A 19522-nucleotide genomic window follows, 5' to 3' on the forward strand; every position below is an offset into this window, starting at 1 on the left:
CACCGCAGCACTGGTAGGTTCAATATCTTGCATCACTGCCAGCAAGGTTCTGAGGTTATCACCCACATGCATCAAACTGAATTGCATTCGCAAACGGTGCGAATCGCAAAATTCGGCCGTTTGCAATGCAATTTCCATTTTTGAGATGCAACATGTTAAAATCAGTTTTTCGCAAAATTAGAAATCGCAAATGGTTTTGCGATTACTTAAAAAACCGCAAATTTAAGGAATCACAATTTTTTTTCATAAAAAAGTGCATGCATCAAAAATCGCAAATTGCGAATCTCTAAAAAATCGCAATTAAGAATTCTTAAAGTTAGAAGTACTGAGAGCAGGTGATATATATTTTTTTTTGGAAAACATGTGAAATCAATTGGGAGTGTATTTAAGGGGTTCCACAGTTGATCTTGCACTCTTTGAGGATGGCAGCAGTCATTGTCCTGGCACGTAGGTGGAGGTTGAGAGCAGCAGGAAGGAGGTGAAGGATGCTCAATGAAAGAATATTCAGATTGCTCATCACTTTGTTTGGTCAGACACAGGCTGAAATTTATGATAAGTATAGGCTTAATGCAGACTCCATTTTAGATCTCATAGCTGAACTAGACCCCATTTTGCACATACAAACCCGTAGGACCCTAGCCATACCCACCCATGTGCAGGTGTTATGTTCTCTTCACCTTCTAGCCTCGGGGTCTTCCAGGGAGTCATAGCTGTTGCTGGGGGAGTTTCACAGAGTGCACTATCTAGATTTTGTAATGATTTTCTCAATGCAATGCTGTAAAGGATAAGGCATCACATTTTTTTCCAAAAACACAGCAGGAATTGTTAGAAACAGAGTTAGACTTCTACAACATGGCTAATTTTCCCCATGTAATAGGCTGTGTAGATGGCACACATGTTCCCATTTGTCCCCCATCTGTGAATGAGTCCATTATTCGCAACAGAAAAAGTTACCATTCCTTAAACATTCAAGTAATTTGTAATTCAAAAACAATCATCACAGATTTAGTTGCGAGTTACCCTGAGAGTGCCCATGACTCCTACATATTTAAACATAGTGCCATCCATGCTCGACTGCTGTCTGGAAAATTTGGAGATGGTTATTTGCTTGGTAAATACAGTCAATTTTGCATTTAATTTTTTTTTTACCATGCAGTGGCATGATATTTTAACTTTATGTCTACCATTTCCCCATCCCATAGGTGACAGTGCATATGCTGTGAGGTCGTATATACTCACACCATATCTTACTCCAGCAACCCGCAAAGAACAGCACTACAACCATGCCCACATATCCACTCGCAATGTGATAGAGAGGACTTTTGGTGTCATGAAGTCTAGGTTTCGCATACTGCATAAGACTGGTGGTGCTTTGCAGTATCGTCCTGAGGCGTGTTGTAAAATAGTCGCAACATGTGCCATGCTGCACAACATAGCCACTGGGAGAGGTTTAGAACTTGATTTTGAGGATATACTACCAAACATTGACAACCGGCCACAACAACCCCTGCAAGACTTCATGGACCAGATGCAGCAGAAGGAAGGAGAAGAAGGGCAGAAATTACTGAACATTACTTTTAAAAGAGGTAAGAAGCATGACAGTTTTTTTCATATGTAACTAAAATGTATTTTCAATCATAAAATGAAGTATGAAGCAACTTAGGACACATTCATGCATGTAAAAATGTAAAAAATAAATATATTTTGTTTTGACTTTCTCAAGTCACTGCACAGTATTTTAATGTTGTCAATCCTTCAGAGGGCAGTCAATCATTTTGAAAAAATCTTTATTTTCTTCCTCGCACACCTAAAGCTTTACTTTTTAAATTTCCAACACCCATAGATGTGCTTGTTTTCTGTTCAAGATGTCTTGAGCTGCGGCGTTCGCCAACTTGAGTAGGTTTTGCATTACTACTAGATTTTGCACAGTCATCACTATGGCCCCCTTGTACTGATTGTAGATTACTTATGTCAGGTTGCATGACATCCTCAGCACTTTGTAGGGAAATCAATCCATTGGAAAGCTTTATACAACATTTACTTAACTCCTTTTGCATGCACACTGTATGTTTTATTATTTGAGCATTGCTACTGGTCAAACGATTTAATGCCCTGGTGTAATTGTGCATGCTTGACATTAATCTCAAATGCCTATTGCAATTGGCAATGTTCTGTGCCTGTATTGTTTGACACATGGCTTCCATGGCTGTTGCCATGCGGTCCAGTTTATTACATGACGCCATATGTGCAGTTTCAATCACCTTTGTCAATTGAGTTAGACTGTTACTCATGGCACTGATGTCTTGACTGATATGATTGAGTTTGCCCTTCATTACCCTTATATCTTTCCCTTGCAGCCTTTGAATTTTGAGCAGCTTCATTTACACAACACTAGCATGGCTGTCATCTTGTGAGGATGATCTCTGGTTTGCAGAACGTGGCCTTCATCTATAAAACTGTTGTATTCGAGAACCGCGACTTCTCTGTGTCTTTTAAGTAGCAGTGATTTCAACTGTCTGTTGCTCTTGTACATGTGCATTGGGCTCTTCTTCAGTATCCGAGTCCTGTATTTGCTGCACTCTTTTCCTTGTTTTTTTGGTTTGAACAGTGGGTGAGGATGTCATATAATTTTGTTCTGCAATTCAATATTTAAAGTGTTGTCCAAATCAATTGGTTCAGTTTCCTTTTCATGTTCTATGAATAAAAAAATGTATGTAATGTTTAATTTTCTATAATTAAAGAATTTGGGTGTAATGACACATTGTACATTTGAATTCAAATAAACATGTATCATGCTTGCAGACTACCACTGACAATTGTGATGTTTACATTTGCTTTAGAAAGTTTTATTTTTCAGAATTTCCCTTTTATTATGGTGAAAAAACTACATCGCCCATGATACATTGCTTCATTGCATTACAATGACTATTTGACCACCCTATTTATATGTAGTTAAGGTAACATGTTGGGGATTGTTTAAGTTCTTCTTTGAAGTTTGAAAAGGGCAGCTACACTATAACAAAAATTTAATGGAGACAATGAAAAATCAAACACACTTACCTTGCGAGGTGCCAGCATGCTCAGAGGTGTCTATTTGAATCACTCCAATGACTGCTTCAGTAACAAGGGTCCCCTCAACCATGTCCTCCAGGGGGGTATTTGGTCTATCCATTGGTGTGCCACCACCAGTTTTATTTGCGCTTTTAATCCTGTTTGCAATTTTTTCTTTGGCACGACTGCGTAAATAATACCAGCGTTTCTGGAGATTGGTGATGTCACGGTGGGCAACCCCCACAGCATTAACTTTTGCTTGTATTGCCAGCCACAGTCTTCTCTTCACTCCTTCAGGGACCTTAAGAGAATCTTTTCCAAAAAGCTCGTCATGCCTCAAAGTGACCTCTTCTATTAAAATCTCTAACTCCTGGTCACTGGTCACTAAACTTAATTTTCCTTTTTCCGGCATGCAGGTCTTCAACAGCACTTACAGTAGCCATTTCTCCTTCAAGAGCACACCAAAAACCCTCCACCTCTTGCTGCAAGCAGAGCTCCAACTGCCAAAAGCCACTCCTGCAGTTTGAACTAGGCTTCAGGTGTGTGTTATCAGTCTCCTGGCTTCCTGGGTGTGTCCTCATTGAAATGCATGAATTTGCGAATTTGCAAATTGCGATTTCGCAATTTGCGAATTAGCAAATAAAAAATCGCATATTTCTTGCGATTCGGTAAAAATTGCGATTTTTACCGAATCGCTAAAAAAATGCAAAAAAAATGATGCATTGCATTTTGCGATTCTTTATTTGCGATTCGCAATTTTTCGCAAATAAAGAATCGCAAAAAATAACAATGATGCATGTGGGTGTATATGCCGTTGCTCTGTTGGGAACAAAGCCCGCCTGATCAGGCAACACAAGTCTCTCCATCAGGAGATTGAGACGCGTTGCCAGCACCTTAGCCAAGATTTTAGTATCGCAGTTAAGAAGCGACAGTGGACGGTAGGAGTCACAAGAGATCTAAGGTTTTCCTGGCTTTCGCAATGTTACAATCTGGGCTTCCTTCATTGTCATTGGTAACATCCCCTCCTCCATCGCCTCATAGTAAACTGCCTTCCAAATGGGGGCCAAAATCGTCACATATGTCTTGGAAAATTCCACTAGCAATCCGTCGGACCCCGGCGCCCGCCTGGACTTCATATGCATTATTGCCTAAGTGATCTCGTCAACCTCCAGGTCCAAGCTGAGGAACTTTTGCTGGGTATCGCCCAACCACCCCAGGGCCGTGTCCTAAAAATAGTGCTGCAGGTCTAAAGGTGGGCCCTTCTGGGATGTGTAAAGTGCCGTGTAATAATTCACGAACGTGTGCAGTTGTTCCGGCAGGTTTCTGTGTGTCTGACCTTTCTCATCTCGTATTTCTACAATGTAGTTCACAAATTTGGGGGGGCGCACTGCATTCGCTAATGCCTTCCCTGGTTGGTCACCTTCTCCAAACATCCGCGCCATATGAACCTTCCCTCTAAACCTGCATTCCCTATCGGCTGCTTCTTCATATTCAGACATTTTAGTGCGTAGTGCAGCTCTAGTGGCTCCCACCTCACCCCCCTCCGACAATTCTCTCTCGAGGGTTTTAAGTTCCCCTTCCAGTGTATTTAAGCTTCTGCGCAGGTCTTTCCGGATACCTCCCCCCTTGGAAATGCACCAGCCTTGTACCGTTACTTTGAAGGCCTCCCACACTGTAGTCAAGCTGAACACCGAGTTCACATTGCGTTCAAAGAATTCCTGTATTTTTTGTTCTATTTCGGCCCTAAACACTGAGCCTTGGAGGTGTTGGGGATTGAGTCGCCAGTGAATAAATGGGGATTGGTCGACCGGGGATTGCAATGTAATCATGACTGGTGAGTGGTCTGAATATGTACAGGCTAGATGGGATGCCTTCTCTATCCAATGCGCCATGCCCACCGACACCAGCACATAGTCAAGCTTGGTCCAGGACCCATGCACCGCGGAGTAGTGTGTCCCCTCTTTCAGTGCGGGGTGTTTGTACCTCCATGTGTCTAGCAGACAATTAGTAGATACAATATCTTGAAGTGTCCTTTGCTTGTTGGTGTAGTGTATGGGGCCGGGGTGGGATCTGTCGGTCATAGGTCTATTACAGTATTAAAGTGACCTTCCCAGATCACTTACGTAGTGCCTATCGTCTGAATCCTGCTCCACATTTCAAGTAGGGTATGTGAGTCATCCGTGTTGGGCAATAGTAGTTGGCGAACATTACGCCATGAGAAATCAGCCTCCCCCAGAGCAGACAGTATCATCCATTCACATCCACTTCCATTCCTCCCTGCACAAAATGTACCCCACGTTTAACCAGAACAGCCACCCCTCTTGAATAGCTCGAGTATGAGGCAAAACATCGATGGGAAGCCCACCGGGCCACAAATTGGGGCTGGCTTCTCGGGTCTACGTGGGTTTCTTGTATCATGGCCACCTGAACATGGTGTCTATCCATGTACCCCAGCACTTGCCTCCTTTTCTTTGGGTCATTCAGCCCACGCACATTCCACGATAAAACAGTAGTTCCTCTTACAGCCATTGCTCCTTCAACCATTATCCCAATTTGTGCTCACCTCCAGTATATGCCTGTCGTGTCCATTGTCCATCCCTGTAACTAAGAACATCCCCATACCCCAACCCCCCTCCTCCACCCACACCGGCTTCCCCAACTCGCCGGGCATGTGACCCTCCCCCAACACAAACTCGGTTGTCTGATAAGTTCCCCCTCTCTCTAGAGGGAAGTCCGGGGGTATGCCCTCATATAGGGGACACTAGTGGCCCACGGTGTGCCCTCTCTCCTCTTTTATTTCACCCACCCGCAGCCCCGCTCAGTAAAGCAGGCTGCATTTCTGGGATGGAGGTGAGTGTCCGGGCGGAACATGAAAGTTAATAATAACACTGTTAATACATCACCAACATGGAGATATTCGCATGGCTCTTATCTGACTTGTCAGCCTGCTGTACATTGTCCAAGTCCCAACTCTCAGTCCGGGTTCGACGTGGGCGAATGGGATCTGGAGCGTCTGCGTTCCTCTGCCTCCCGGGATGCTGCTCTACGGTTCCTCCTGTGGTAGTCTTCTGCTTGTTGGGGGGTGGTGAAGAAATGTTGTTTCCCTAAATGCGTGATTCTGAGTTTCGCCGAGTATAGCATTGCATACTGGATGTTTTGTGCCAGTAGTTTTTTCTTTACTGCTGCGTACTTGCGCCTCGCTTCTTGGACAGCCTGCGTGAAATCCAGGAAAAATGCCAAGGTAGTGTTCTCATAGCGCACTTGTTTAATTTCCCTGGGCAGCCTCAGTACAGTGTCCCGATCTTAATAATTTAAGAAGCGGACAATTACTGGTCGGGGTGGTGCTCCCGGTGGTGGATGCATGGCTAACGATCGGTGCACCCTTTCCACCGTTAGGTGGGCCGAAAAGGCTTCCCTGCCGAACAGGTCGACAACCAGTTTTTCCATGAAGTCCTCCATCCGGCCGAGTTGGTGGACTCCGCCAGGCCCAGGACTCAAATATTATTACGGTGGAAGCGCACCTCTAAATCTTCATTCTTATCTGCTATCACTTTCAGCAGTTTATCCAGTTGAAGCACATGAGCACTTGTCGCCGCGGCGCCATCCTCAAGTTCCGACACCCTGGTTTCAGCTTCCTTGAGTCTGTGATCATGCTGCTCGAGTTTGTTGACCACAGAGTCCGTTCTAAAATTTATGGTATCTATCTTGAGGTCAATAGATGTGAGGCTTTGCTTCATACCCATCAGGATCGCTTTCCAGTCGTCATCTTGCTGTTCTGCTGGGCCCGTGTCTCTGTGCTCAGCCGAGCTCGATCTCTGCCCTCGCCGGGGATAGAACAAGAGCTTGGCCTGTTTAGCTTCTGTGCGACCCATACTGATTGTGCTTTGCCCCACTATACTCCGGGGGGGGGGCTGTAGGCGGTCTCACTCACTGCCCAGGTCACTGTATTTTCGGTCACTTTGCAGGTTATGGCGTTGTTGAATCTCCCCGCTCCGTCTGGGGTTGTACGGGCTTACTGCTTATCCAGGCCTGGAGTCTTCCCTGCGCAGTGCTCTCCCAGCCGACCGGTTTGTGCAGCTTAGGTCTGGGGGCGACTGCCAAACGTTGGAGGGCCTTCCTACACCAACCCCCTCTCGTCGCACAAGTCTCTGTCTGTGGGCTCCCAGTGGGTGGGTGGGTGCTCTTTCACAAAATGGCAGCGTCGCTGTTGAGATAGCGGCTCCTGGTTATGGCGTCCGTATCTGGGTACTGTTATCTCTGTCCCGTAGTTTATAGCAGACAGGCCATGTCAGGGTCCCTCATGGATAGCCTCCGTGTGTAATTGCTGCCTGTTTCCCCATCGGGTGTGCGTGAACATAAAATGGCGGCTGCTGCTCCCTTTAGCCTTGCCGGTATCAGCGCTCATGGGTAGGGATTGTCTTGAATTGAGTGTGGTCGTCTATTCAGCAGCGGATCCAGTCAGTCTTAAGGACGCTCGTGGCTCCACATCCACAGATATTGTGCCCCCCACTGCATCTATCACATTAATGACTCACTGACAACCGGGGCTCCGCACTGTGCTCCGCTCACTCTTCACCCGGTTCCCCCCTTTGCCGGGTAGTTTGGGACTCGGGCGCGGGTCTCGCAGTGTCAACTCACTCACTCCGCAGCATCTTTCGACAGGCTTTCCATGTCGGACTTTCCGATATGGAAAGCCTGTCAGAAAGCGACATTGGGGGCCCCTAGCAGGGCCACATTCTCCCTGCTGCCTCTGGTTGGGGACCGAGGGGGCACCTATGGTGACCCCTTGTAGATCCCTGACAGTGTGGCAGGCACCCTGAGGTGCCTGCCACATGGCGCTGGGATGGACAGATTCTCCCATTTGTCTATGGGAGCTTGTGCTACGGCTGGTTTACGGCCGCAGCACAAGCTTCCATAGACAAATGGGAGCATATGCGACAGCACTATGTGCGGTCGAATTGTAATCGCGGTCTCTAGACCGCCTACCGACATCATAATGAGGCTCTCTAAATATGCAATATAAAAACAGGAGCAGCTTGATTCATCATTTGAGAAGTTAATCATGATATTTTAACACAAGTGACTAGAAGTTATTTCCTCAATGTTGTAATAAATGCATTTTCTATGCCCGTTTCCGTGAACTGACACGCCTTTTTCAGGAAAAACCCCTCATGAAGTGAAATGAGTACTTGCAATATTTCACATGTTCAGTTAGGCCAATGCAAAAAATTACTTGTTGATATTTGTTAAGTGAGTGCTAGCTCAGCAAATTAGATCAAAACAGAGAAGAGTGTAATCAGAAAAGCTCAATCAAAGATAGAACCATAGAGAACCCATGCTCAATAAAAATGTGCAGAAGTCTTAGACGTGATGAATAAATATGTTTTAAAATGAAATAACTCTAGAACTACAGAATCAAAGCTAGATGATAAAGGAGGTTCTCATCAATTTGGACAAATAGGAAACCGCTATCCTTTCAATTCAAATTAAACAGGAGCACAGCCTTTTTTATATGCCTAATATGTTTCGTATGTCGTTGCTATATGGTATTTGTACACTGTTATTGTTAATATCGTTTTCAATTTTTGTGCATTAGCTTGATGTTATACTCTTATTTTTGAATTGGTTGACAAGGGGTTGTTTTATTGTATGAATTGAGTGATGACAACATACTGGTGAAATGTAATGTTTTTGTTCCCCCAGAATACTCTGAGGCTTCATTTCGAAAAAAAATTCAAGACATGGCTGTTTAGATAATCTTAACCAGGTCTCTGTTTCTGGGCTACTATGGTTTTGAAATTCGAGCACTGGGGCACTCCGAATGAAGTAACCAGGCACTTTAGAAAATTCCTAATTCTTATTATTCTTATCTTTAATATTTATATATTTAAGATCACAGTGGAACTGACTGATGCTGGTATTATCACATTTCTGTGCGGATGATACCAACTACTGTAATACTATGAGCCCACAAGGCCTTCAGTAATGGGGTAAAGGCTGGCAGTAGAATCAGAGCATTAACGCAGCTTTGTGAAAGTCATCACCTCTGTGGAGTGTGCACTGCACATATGCAACTGAACGCAAATATAGAAAACTGACGGACATATTTACAAGTAATTGGCATAGGGCAGCAGCGCAAATCATGTTGCATTGCTGCTCTATGGCAATTTGAAAAGACAGGAATGCACCGTTTTTCGAAGATTCAGTGCATTCCTTTTTTTATGTTTCAAAAGATTTATTTGAAATAAATATAGTTACAGAGATCAGCCATACAAATTATCTTAAAATTAATATAACCAGAAATGAGAAGGCAAATATTAAACAAAGTAGAAAGCATTTTACATTTTGACAATTTCATACGGAGGGAAGGGAAATAGGATAGAATACATTTCTACAACTGAAGATCGTGTATCATTAATAATAATAAAGAACAAAATTGTTGATCTACCTAAAAAAATATTGTATTAAGAAATACCATAATGTAAATAAGCAGAAAACAATTACAACTTATGGCGGTTTGAAATTTTCAGAACATTTAGAAGACACATGCTGTTTTGCAACATTATTTAAATAATTAGATAACAGTAGCCAAAATAAGCTTCTATTGGTAAGTAGATTGTAGGAGGAGGCAAAAGCAATATCCCATCTAATATAATAACAAACATTATTCCACCAAGCTTTAACCATAAGATTAGTTGAGCATTTCCAATTTAGTGTGATTTGTTGAAAAGCTAAAGCCATCATAAGGTCAAATAAACCTCGTTCATGGACAGGTAAACCCAAGGATTCTATCAAACTTCCTGCAAAAAGGATGTCATTGGATAGAGGGATATTTAACTTAAACGTTTTGGATATAGTAGACCATATGTTCACCCAGAAGGAAGTTATATTGGGGCAGGAGAATAAAAGATGGTACAAATCAGCTAGAGGGCATTTACAGGACCGACAGGAGTTGTCGTTAGTGTGTGAAAATGTTGCTATTGATAGGGGTGTAAAATACAACCTATGATAGAGAAAAAAACATAGATTGAGTAGTAGAAGCAGACCTAGAAATTTTGAATGATCTTGCCTAGATTTTGTTCCAGAAAACAACGTTCCACATCCAACCCAGATCTCTCTCCCAAGCCAATTCCAAAGTATAGATAGAACAGGGTCTGGGGTAAATACATTTTTATAGACCAAGGAAGCTTTTGGAGATGAATATAAGATTTTTTAAATTGGATCATCTGTGGACCTAGAAATATCAGAAGGGAGGGAATAGAAAATATCCAAGATGAACTCCATAAGTGTTGAAAATCTCTGTCAAAATGAGCGTAGACACTTAAAAGTAGCATGAAATTGAGGGAAAGAACAAGGAGTCGTGCAGTCAAACATATCACAAACCCAAATTATTCCTCGGAGTCTCCAAGATTTTCAGTATATAGGTTTATTTTTAATGGTAATTAAGTGATCATACTAGAGAGGAGATTGTTGAAAAGATTCTCTAGTAGAAATCTTTGGTTGACAATGATATTTCAATAGAGAGCAAGTGTGACGAAACAGTGGTAGAGATGTGATATTTACTTTTGCAGTAAATGCTAGAACTTAATTTACAGAAAAAGGTTCAAACAGAGAGCTTTCCACCTTAACCCATAAGGGTGTAAAATGGGTGATGTCTGTTATAGGCCACTTAGATGCTTGCTTTAGGCAAAAAGCTTCATGATAAAGTCTGAAATCAGGAAATTTTACTCCACCAATAGGTTTCAGTTTCTTGAGATGATTCAAGTTTCATCTAGGTTTCCTGTCATGCCATAAAAACTTACAAAGAAGGGAGTCAAATTCTTTTAAATACATGGAAGGAATGCAAATAGGAAGCATTGGAAAAATGTATAGCAAGATTGGGGTAATCATCATCCTAATGGAATCAAGACAACCCCACCAAGAAAGAAAAAGAGGGTTCCAAGTGGAAAGGAGTTTAGATATGCAATCAAAAGCTTCCTTCATATTGATTTTAACAGAATCCGATATGGAATTATTGAACCAAATTTCTAAGTATTTAATTTTAGATTTATTCCATCGGAAGCCAGTCAAATTGAAATGTTGTTTAAAACAAAATTTGGTAATGGACACCGAATTTCTGTCTTATCAGGATTCATTTTGTAGCCAGAAACCAAAGAGAAATCTGAGAATTCTTGTAATAAAGAGGGAATAGAGGTTTAAGGATTGGAAATGAAAAGCAAAATGTCATCTGCATAGGCTGAAATTTTTCAGTGAGAGTCCACATAAAGAAACCCAGATATAGAAGCATTCTGACAGATACAAGATAAAAAGGATTCATTGGATAGAACAAATAAGAGAGGAGTTAAGAGACAACCCTGACATACACCTCGTTGCAATGGAAAGAATTGCGAAATAAGGCCGTTAACTAAGACAGAAGCAGAGGGATTTGTATAAAGTAAGGAAATGAAAAAAATTAATTTGGGACTAAAACGTGCCATTGAAGAGATTTAAGTAAAAAGAACCAGTCCACTCTATCAAATGCATTCTCCGCATTGATAGAGACTGTAGCTAAGGAATAGGAAAGAGTGGAAGCTTTATTATGAACATGAAGTTACAACCGAGAATTATCAGATGTTAGTCTTCCTTTAATGAAGCCGCATTATTCTGGTCCTATTAGAGTAGGCAGAAGAGGCTCAAGATGCAAAGCAAGTAGTTTGGTAAAAATGCTGTAGTCAACATTAACCAGGGATATAGGATGGTAATTTTTACAAATTTTGAGGTCATGGCCTTCTTTATGAATTAAGCATATTGTGGCTTCCAAAAATGTATCCTCTTTGGGAGTAGTAAATTTGAAAAATGTAAATAAAATTCTACCGTAAAACCATCTGGACCTGAAGTTTTCTCTTTTTAAAAAAAATTCAAAGATTTAGATATTTCTGTAACTGATATGCCTCACTCAAGAGCATCGAAGTTCAAGTTTTCACGTGAGGATGGAGTAGATTGAACAAGATAACTATTGAATAAAGAAGTAGAAATAGGAGATTCCGGTGTATATAAAGTTTTATAAAATGTCACAAATGCTTCTAGAATATCTTGTTCCTTAAATAGATGTTTCCCTTCCGTCGACTAAATGGAATCTATTGATACCCATTCTTTTCGAGCCTTAAGATAATTAGCCAAAAGTTTACCGACTTTATTATGTCCAACATAATAACGTGCACTACTACGTAACAGAATAGAAGAAGCATTGTCTGTGGTTAACTTATTGAAATCTAGCTTTGCACGGATAAGTTCCTCTGGGGTGAACTACAGGAGGAAAAAAACAATTGATGCTCGAGACGTTTATTGTTTGTTAATAAACTATTATATTGACTGAGTGTTTTTTTCTTTTTCCTGGATACAAAATGTATGATGAAGCCATGAGCAGCAGCTTTAAATATATCCCAAATCAATGAGGGGGAGGAATTTGGATCAGTATTCAGGGAGAAAAATTAATCAGCAAAAGAAATAAAAGAAGAAGAAAAATGGGGATCTTGTGAAAGGAAATTATTAAATCTCCATATAGAAGATCTTGGCTGTGGTGGGAATAAGTCAAAATCAACAACAACCGTGGCATGATCAGAAATGACAATAGGTTCATTTGAGGAGGAAAGAAGATTTTGGGATAGAGGTTTGGAAAGGAAAATGTCATAAGAGAGCCATGAGGAGGAGAGCAAAAGGAAAAATCTGTTACCTCTGGGTTACATAAATTCCAAGCATCAACAAGGTGTGCATGAGTAATTTTATTACGAAATTTGTTTTGGCTTTATGAGGGATGAAATGAACATGGGACTGGGGATCAATCAAAGGGTCTATAATCTGAATAAAAAGTCATCCTTATACTGAATACAATATTTTTGTAATATTGGGCCAGAATGAGTGATCTGGTTGGGTAGGACCATGAACATTAAATACTGTCAAAGATATATTGTTAACATGTAATTTAACTACTATCCATCTACCTTCCAAATCTGTTTCTTGTTGAATAATAGAGCATTTAAAATTTTTGTGAACTAGAAAGTTAACACCAGTTTTTATTATTAGAGGTAGGAGAAACAAGGACCGAGCCATCCCAACCTCGTTTGAGCTTCAGAGCCTCTGTTTCCGTCAAATGGGTTTCTTGTAAAAGAACTTAAGTCTGGATTATAGGAGGCTAAGTGAGATAATATTCTTTGCCTTTTTATAGGGTTAATAAAACCTTTCACATTCCAAGTTATGTCTCCGGACATATATACATTGAAAAATATATGATGTAACACAATCAACCATAATAACCATCAGAAGATTACACAATGAAAAAAGGGAGAGAGCTGTAGAAAGAAACGAGATATAGAAAAAGAGAGGAAAATAGATAAGGCAGTAAGAAATGACACTACATGTCATTAATTGATACAAATAAGAGTGTAAATGGAGAAAATAAGAATTGACGACTGTAATACATGCCTTTTGGGGAAAAGCAAGAAGGAATATGTGAGGAGTAGCAACACACAGAAGAATATGACACAACCAACCAGGGAGGAAGCACCACAATGGGAAATTGTACAAGATGAGTAGGAAACAAATAGAAAGCTATCTCAAAAGAATACCTGCAGATGTTTGAAGGGAAATAAAAGAAAAGTAAAAATAAGATTAACATGTTATAAAACAAATGTTAACTATTACCTGCAAAGAAAAACAATATGTGAGTCAAAGCAAGTCCAACATTTCTATGATGAGAAAGGAGAAAGTCACGGTATGGATGACAAAGAAGAAGAAGGACCAGAAGTTTCCATAGATGTCGTGGAGTGCACTGAATACATTTCCTCAAGTCTGCCGGTTTGTCAAAGGTAGAAGTTTTGTTTTGGAAAGTAACCTTGAATATGCATGGGTGAGATAGTCAATAACGAGCACCAAGCGCATGTAAAGTGGGCGGAGATCCAGGAATTCTTTACGACGTTTAGCTGTTGCTGAAGAAACATTCTGAGAAATAAATAACTTAAAGCCCAACCAAACAAGCAATGTTTTATGTTTAGCTGCATTTAAAACTTGTAGAAGGTCTGTGAACTTCAAAAATAAAAGAATCACACCCCTTTCTTTCGAAGCAGCAGATGAAGAGAACAAACAAGGACCCAGCTTTTGAGCCAGCTGAAGATTCAAATTTGTAGTTGAAGGAAGGTCAAGAAGCTTTATGAGAAACGTGCTGAAGAAATGGACAGGATCACTTTCCTCCTTTTCCCCAGAAAGACCATATAAATGGAGATTTTTGCATCTATTTCTATTTTCAAGATCTGCTGCTGATTTCTTCAGCAAGAGGACCTCCCTGTCCAAGGTAATCAATTTAGTGGATACATTTTGTAGGTCATCAACATGTTGCTCCACTGTGGTAATACGAGATTCCATAGATGACCATTTAGTATCCAAAACTTGTACGTGGAAATTAGTTTCCTCAATTAATGGAAGCAGAGTGCCAATTTCCTTGAGAACCATGTCCAAAGATATCGGAGAAACAGACTTTTGTGGAGAGGGAGAGTCTTGTTTAAGACTTTTTTGGCAGAGGCATGAGTCTGCAATTTGAGTGGAGAAGTGGCGAAACTGACAATTTTGAAGAGCCAAATTGCGTATTTTGTCATTTTTGTGAAACGTAGATTCAGTATGAGAGGAATCAGACGCAGGGGCGTGAGCGGTAGATCTCTTATTAATTTTTAGCAAATTCTTACTGTTACCAATATAGCAAAGGAAGGAGAAACTCAGTTGAAGCAAAAAAGATCAGCAACAAACCGCCCACAGTCTATGAAAAAGGATCCAGAAAGTTTTTGCGCAAGAGACTCTATTAAAATTAGGCCTGGGCGGTAAATTCCGTTCCGCTCGCGGAATTTGGGAAATTTTGGGTTCCCTGGAGAACGCGGGATTGCGGAATTGTTTGCCTGCTTGCGCTTTCAAAATGCGTGTTCGCGAGATATTCCTCCCTGAACCCGCAAACACCATTAGCGAACAGGAAAAAAGCATCGCGAATGGGCGGATCAAGCAATTCCACGTGTACGCTGAACTTTTGCATGATCGCGGAGATTTATTACCATTTCGCGGAGCTTTGCGTAGCGCGACTACCCAAATTCCACCCACCAGTAATTAAAATAGTAATCCTCTCCTGGTCCGGAGAAATACTAGTAATGCAGGAAAGAGCAGGAACTGCATAAATTATAATGTACGTTAGTTTATGCGCATTATACCTGAAGAGAAAGGAAACTTCATCACTGAAGGATTCAAAATGGCGGCCGTAGAAGAGCAACAGAGGTTTTGGAATAATTTTCACTGAAGAAAATGAGGGAAAACTAGAATAATGGAAGAGAACCACTCATGGGGATTACCGAAATGTGAAACGCTCCATTTCTAAAAGAAAATATTGCTGGAGCCACGAAAAATTACCCCAGCACTTCCCGCCATGATGCGGAGCTCCGGGTAAGCGGTCATCTTGTTTGGCGCTCCCCCGGTACGGTGCATTCCTGTTCTTTCAGCCAGAGCCGGCACCAATTTTGCATCTTCCTACACCTTCCTGCACAACAACAATCACAAGAGACATTTTCCTCTATCTATGTGTGCTGTAGAATGCAGCATACGTGGAAAGTGGAAAAAATAAAGAGAAATATAACCTTGTTACACCTTCTCTAGGGAGGCGCAAGGTTTTAGCGCTGTGCCAGGTTTACCTGATGTTGTAAATCAGGGGCAGTGCCAAATTCCCTGGGTGTTGAGTGGGACACCCACGACGACACCCATGGAACACCTCTTTCACTCAGAGTAAGGCAAGGCAGCGACTTGCGCTGTTTCCCCTTACTTCATATCTACAAGACCATCGCAGGGTGGATTTACGTGGCCTTGTAGATATGGCTAAGCCTTGTGCACCACCGGAACATCACAAAAAGTGACATTTCGGCAGTGCACAGGGCTTGTAAATGTACTCCTATATTTCCATTAAAGTCATTTGAAGTCACAAAAGTCTCATGATGTTAGGAAATGGCAGGAGCTATCTTGAGTGCATTGAGTATGAATTTCCACATGGTCTAGAGTGCATTTGCCTGGCAATTGAGATACTTGATGCTGCAGACAGAACCTCATTACCAGAATGTGTGAAAACCTTGGTGATTGCTTTCTTTTGGAACCATGATTAGAAGTCATATGTGAATACAGAGAAGTGATCTAAAACATTTAATCGGAAACAAACTGTTTCAAAATAAACCCTGAAGGAGTATTGAACTCACATTTTTCTCGTATCTTTAGATTTTGAATATGCATAAGGACATGGAACAGATAGACATCACCTTTAAAGGCTGTTGATATTTCATGATGTACATATTGTGCTTAAGTTTATGTTATGCGCACACTTACAGAATAAAAGGTAGACGTCTTAATCAAAAAAGGGAATGAGGTTTATGTAAAGCTTCTGTAATACCAATGACCTAAACATTGTTTATGCCTCAGTTCCAGAAATGTGGGAATGCCAGCAATACCCAAGGCAGTGGAGCCTTAGGAATAATTTGGAGGTATACCCTTTGCCCTAGTAAGTGTTTAATGTTCTTTACAGAGATAAGGTAATAGAGATGTGAATCTTGTTGTTAGATATCCACCAAGATCCACTAGATGTCAGTGCCCAACAGAGTGACAATCAGAGTTGTGATATCCAGAGTCCCTATTTTCATTCTTATCCTATTCCCCTTAACTTGGATCTACTGCATACCATTACAATTATTATTGTTCATGATTGGCTGTGGATACAGAGAAATGTTGGAGAGTTTGTTGGTCCCCTTGGAAACAGCAATCGGGTTACTGCATTCTGACCGATGTTTGTGGTAAGCAACTACACTTTGCTCACACCTGGAGGTATTTCATTGGACCAATTTGGACCTCTGAAAGAGATAGGAGAAACATGATCAGAGTAATATACTGTTTTTTTTATTTATCAATACCAGATAGTTAGCAGTGCTGAACCTTGCAACGGAAGACAGGGATGAGAAGCACTTTAACCACACCCTAAATGGATGCTGCCTCTGAACTGAGTTATGAGTAATCTTGATTAGTGCTTGCAGTTGCATGGTGATTACTATTTCAATTACCATTCTGTGGGACAGTAGGTGTAATGGACTGAGGGTTAGCAACTTTGTCAAGGTCAAGGTTTGTTTTATTCAATAAACTCTAGTAACAAATGAGGCATTGACTGCTGAGGATGGGCATGAGGATTTCATGATTGAGGATGGGAGGATAATATCTTTATTAATTGTGCCTTTATTTGCATAAGGGTATCAAGAAGATCAGAGAGTGTACGTAGATTAAAAACTGTCCATTCATGAATGTTCAGGGAGGTATGGGGGATATAGGGGCAGTACCATAGTATTGTCATTGCGATATTTGATTTTCCCAATTTTCTAGTTAAAGAAATGATTCATGGTATTGCATGTAGTGGTTGAGTATGGTATGGATGAGTTTGAGTTGGACTGAAGCAACATTTGTCAGCCTTGAAGATGGCACTGCTGTTTGTAGCTTCATGGAAAATCACTAAATTTAGTGATGATAAATTATGCATAGTTATGGATTCATTTTTTGGGGGAGGGGTATTTATAATAGGCATATAAATAATTAAACACAATTTTAAAAATATCTAAACATAATTAAACTAATTAAATGGATTCCTTTAAATCAATGCTGTTACATGTTAACCACAAATAAAACTGTTTGTGAGGGTGAATAGTTTTATGTTTAATATATTGTTAAAAATGTATATTCATGCATTCCATTAATATACTGAAATGATTTTATAATTTAAAAATATATATATTTTGTGAAGTTAATGTGATGTGACTTATGTTATAAACTTTTATTAATATTGGGCTAATAATAATATTTTAAAATTATGTTACATTTATATTTTATGTTAAAATATATTGAAAAATTGTGATTACAACATAGTAGACATTTGGCTGATTTGCAGCAGTGAGTGATTTATGAATCAAAGGATTGAAAAAGATTGAAAATCTGAAAAATTACTGCCAGTGGAGGCACTACGTAAGAAATAAAGGATGCTTCCTGTATGGTGCTCAGATAACTCAAGAATATAGTCAGATGGCTTTCCTACTCACTGAAAATGACACTGTCAAGAAAAAATACCAGGTCCTGTCTCTTTTGATGTAAGTTTCTCATTGTGCAGTGGCATGGAGCATGCACAATGAGTGTAGCTGGGAATACACACTTGTAATTCAGGGATGAAAATAATTGCTGCAGTATTAGTTCAAAGAGTTTTTGATCCAGTGGGACTGGCAGACTGTGCTCAAGAGGGGGGGGCAGAATTCAGGGAAAACAGGGGCTACTACTGGGTCCCAACCATTGGGGTTGATGTAAAGTCATTGTCACTGCTATTCTTGGGTACATCCTATTATGGATTACCAAACAGGGACAGGTATAAAGTTTACACAATTGACTCAGAGTAGTGACGGAGAGCAGTCAAAGGTTTCTCAGGGAGCCAACAGCTAAAGAAGGACAAAATAAGGTAGGCCCACCATATTCCTTAACCTTTAGTTAATATAGTTTAATCACACAGAAGAATAAAATACTACATAACGCCATTAAGGTTCCCAGCTACAGGGTTCTAAAATCCTGTTTGCAGTCTTCCTTTGGCCACCACACAACTTCAGTACTTTCTCCCCTCTATCAAACTCTATTAGTGTCTATAAACCCAGGTGTATTGCATTGATTTAGGCATGGATTAGTCGGAGTTGCAACTCACTTGAAAGCATCCAAATGTTAGATGTGCACAACAGTTCAGTTTGCTTTCACTAATTGAAGATCACTTGGTAAAGGTGTTAAGTACATTCAGCAGAATTTATGTGTCTCCTCACTCTATCATTCCATTCAGAATTAGGCCATGTGGTAAGCTACGTTACTGTAGGTGCAACTATATTGGCTCAGGCAGGCTCGATCAGTGGCCCTGCTCCAAGTGATCTGTGTACTTTGGGGGGCCACAAGAGCAACCTAATTTGGAATTTGACTACTGCACAGATCAGTGGGGCAGGCTCACGCAGTGACCCTCATATTTAGCATTAGCTAGTTGGGCACCTATAGGGTGATTGGATGGACAGGTGTGGCCTCGGGCCGGTTGTCAGCTGATTGGTTTCTTAGGTGTTTGCAAGCTCAGGGCCAATGAGGATTCAGAAGTCGAAAGTGAGTAATGGTGATATCCTAGATAGAATCTTTTAAACATGGCAGTAAATCCTGTACCTTTTAGTCAATTTGCTGCCACCTTGTGCATGCAAATATCAGGAGGTTCCATGGGTACCCCCCAAGTGCAGCCACCCACCCCAACCCCCTGGGGGCCCGCAACGGGGCCCCCAAAGAAAAGACTGCATGCCTTTCCATGGCAGAGTCTCCGCCATGGAAAGGCAAGATACCGCCATCGTCATAATATGGATGGCTGTGCCTGCAAGGTACCGCC

The sequence above is a fragment of the Lissotriton helveticus genome, chromosome 6 (genome assembly GCF_964261635.1).
Source record: "Lissotriton helveticus chromosome 6, aLisHel1.1, whole genome shotgun sequence".
In the NCBI taxonomy this organism is placed as follows: domain Eukaryota; kingdom Metazoa; phylum Chordata; class Amphibia; order Caudata; family Salamandridae; genus Lissotriton; species Lissotriton helveticus.